The sequence below is a fragment of the Wasmannia auropunctata genome, unplaced genomic scaffold, assembly GCF_000956235.1.
Source record: "Wasmannia auropunctata unplaced genomic scaffold, wasmannia.A_1.0 LD336058.1, whole genome shotgun sequence".
NCBI classification, from domain to species: Eukaryota; Metazoa; Arthropoda; class Insecta; order Hymenoptera; family Formicidae; genus Wasmannia; species Wasmannia auropunctata.
The window spans coordinates 424,451-426,703 of NW_012026832.1; the positions used below are offsets into that span (position 1 = coordinate 424,451).

At 37.5% G+C, this 2,253-nt stretch overlaps 1 protein-coding gene across 1 annotated transcript in view; it reads right to left on the reverse strand.

Moving 5' to 3' along the window:
- The window catches only part of LOC105450665, a 12,285-nt gene that overhangs the window by 2,130 nt on the left and 7,902 nt on the right, over positions 1–2,253 (reverse strand). The gene's annotated exons all lie outside the window — the stretch shown is intronic.

A 2,253-nucleotide genomic window follows, 5' to 3' on the forward strand; every position in this document is an offset into this window, starting at 1 on the left:
TATCTTACTTCTATATATTAAGCTTTAGCTCACATTTATGCGTTGACTAATTCTAATTTCATAGTAAAAATATTATGCTTTGGTTTAGGTAAAGCTTTTGTAGATAAATCGGCGACCATATCGTTCGTAGATATATGATTGACAACAATGTCATCAACAATGTTTTCAATATGTTGACGGAGAAAATGATAACGCACGTCAATATGTTTAGTTCTTTGACTTATAGTATGGTTTTTAGCTAAACATAACGCGCCCCTATTATCACATTGTATAGGTATCGTCTTGTTATCGTTATCATTTTCTATCTCTAATAATAAACGGCGCAACCAAATTGCTTCTTGGCAGGCAAATGAAAGTGTTATGTACTCCGCTTCTACTGTAGATAAGACTACGTTCTTTTGCTTCTTACTGTACCAAGAAATTGGTCCATTGTTTACAACAAACGCACATCCAGTAATCGAATTTCTAGTTTCTTCGCAGTTGGCCCAGTCCGCATCACTATAACCTACGATACCATTATCGCTGTCTCTTTTAAAACAAATTTTTAACTCTATTGTTCCCTTGAGATATCTAAAGATGCGCTTAATAGCATTCCAATGCTCTTTGGTAAATTTTTGACAAAACTACTTACGCGGTTTACAGCAAATGCTATGTCGGGACGAGAGATCTGACTTAAATATAGGAGACTTCCTACTGCCTCAATATACGGCACTCCTTTCATATCTTGTTCTTCTTGTTAAGGTAGAGGTTCTATCGCTGCCTTTAATTTAACGTTTGGATCCATAGAAGTAGATACTGGATTGCATTCTTCCATCCCGAATTTGCGAAGAATAGCCTCAATATAATTTGATTGGCTGATGTACAACTCTCCTCGCTTCCAGTCTCTTTTGATTGTCATACCTAAACATTGCTTGATGTCTCCTAGGTTTTTCATTTCAAACTGCTTATTTAAATGCGCTTTTAAACATTCTTCTTTCTTACAATTAGTATTATTTATAAATATGAGCAGGTCATCTACGTAGATTGCTACGATGAGTCTTTTTCCGTTTGACTTATCTATGTAGACGCATGGATCAGCTGTCGATCGTTTCATTCCTATAGCTTGTAGTGCTGCGTCAAGTGTTTTGTTCCACGTACGTCCGCTTTGTTTAAGGCCGTATAATGCCTTTTTCAATTTTAATCCCCTGTCGTGCCCTTTTTGTATATATGTTCCATGCCTTCTGGAGGTTCCACGAATATTTTCTCGTCTAATTTTCCGTTGAGGTAGGTTGTTGTCACGTCTATATGGGTAATCTTTAAGTTTTCCCTAGCTGCCATTGCTAACAAATATCTTAGAGTACTATATTTTACGACGGGAGAGTAAGTTTCATCGTAGTCGATTCCGTATGACTGTGCATATCCTCTCGCTGCGAGTCTTGCTTTGTACTTTAATGAGTCATCCTCATTTCTTTTAATTTTGAAGACCCATTTTAACTTAAGCGTTTTTCTATCCTCGGGCTTGTCCATAATTTCCCATGTGTCGTTGCGTTGCAATGACTTGAGCTCTTCCGTCATAGCTGCAATCCATTTTTCACGATCAGAGCTTTTGAGTGCTTCTTCTACTGTTTGTGATGCTTCCAACGAACTCTCATATGTTAGATAAGATACATAATCTTGCAGTATCTTTGGTTTGGGTACTCTTTGTGATCTTCTGAGTGTTGGTTGTACAGCGGGCAATGGCTCTGTTTCGTGTTCGGATGGCGTCTCATAAGAATCTTCATCCGACGAGTCTTCGATATCGACAACTGTAGATTCAGGATCATCTGTGTTATTTGTTGGTACTATAAGGTCAGGTAAGTTAGCTGTTATCTTATCTATTTTCTGTTCGCTATATACAGAATCGCTAATACGTTCGTTTTCATAGAATATCGCATCGCGGCTTATTACTATTTTATTATTTTTCTTATCAATAAAAATCGATATCCTTTGGTATTATCGCAATATCCTATAAACGTCATTTCGCGAGACTTAGGATCCACTTATCGCGTTTTTCTTTAGGAATATATATTAAAGCCTTACATCCAAAAATTTTAAGATGTTCTAAATTTGGCTTCTCACCATTCCATGCTTCTTCTGGAGTCATTTTCGGTAATGTCTTTGTGGGGGACCTATTGATTAAATATGCAGCTGTTGCTGTCGCTTCTGCCCAATACTGCTTTGGTAGTTTTGCGTCGATGAGCATGAATCGTGCTCGCTCTACTATTGTCCGATTGG